The sequence below is a fragment of the Mus musculus genome, chromosome 1 (assembly GCF_000001635.26).
Source record: "Mus musculus strain C57BL/6J chromosome 1, GRCm38.p6 C57BL/6J".
NCBI lineage: Eukaryota > Metazoa > Chordata > Mammalia > Rodentia > Muridae > Mus > Mus musculus.
The window spans coordinates 78612910-78613879 of NC_000067.6; positions in this window are offsets into that span (position 1 = coordinate 78612910).

Genomic DNA, 970 nt, shown 5'->3' on the forward strand with positions numbered 1-970 from the left:
GATAGCCCAGGGCCCAGGGAATTCCATGATAGCCAGGGCTACACAGTGAAACCCTGTCTTGAAAAACCTAAACAAACAAATGAATAAAACCTCACAGTTCTGGAAGGTTACCATCCACAGCCATTGTGGCAGGCAGCATCCATGGAGCAGTACCTAAGAGTCCACAGTGGTCTACAAGCACAACTGTGAATGGCCAGGGCATTTGAAACCTCAAAGCCACCCCCACAGTGACACACCTAGTCCAACAAGGCCACATCTAATCTTTCCCAAACAGATCTACTAACTGCCGACCAAGGAAAACATATGAGCCTGTGGGAACATTCAGATCATTACTCAGGCTCTCTTGCTGAATCCAGTGAACCTGGAGTTCTGTTTCTGTTAGTCTAGCTAGTTTGTTCTAGGAATCCCAGCACAAGGATTATAGGTTGTGGAACCATGAAAGGTAGCCTTGTTTCTGGTTGAGCTATAAGACTCAGAAACCCCGGTGACAGTGACGGTAGGCGCTTCCCTTGGTTCTGGGGCACCAGGCCCCTGCCACTAGCTGCAGCTCCACATATATTTGTGACCTTCAGTCACGTAAGGGCAATGCCCTAAGCCCCTCCACAAGTAGAGGATGCGACCTATGGTCACAGTAGGCTCAAGACAGATCTCCATTTTAAAGAGGTACCTAAAGGCCTGGTGGCTAAGCTAATAAGCTTTCCTGCCCAGACACTCCTCTCTACAAAAGGTGTTTAACCTCGGGCTCGCCCTGAGAAGTGGGGTACGGTTTTACTTATCCATAACAATAAATGTCTTAAAACCATGGACTGCCTCCTTTCATTGACCCGTTGTGGGGAGCGATGGAGAAGGCTTTTGCCTACAGAGAGCCTGTCTAATCTCCCATAGAATGCTTCCCCGTGCTCCCAGCCATGGCTGCCACCAAGCCCAAACTAACCATCAGCGGACAAGCCAAAGATTCTCCTCTTGGGAC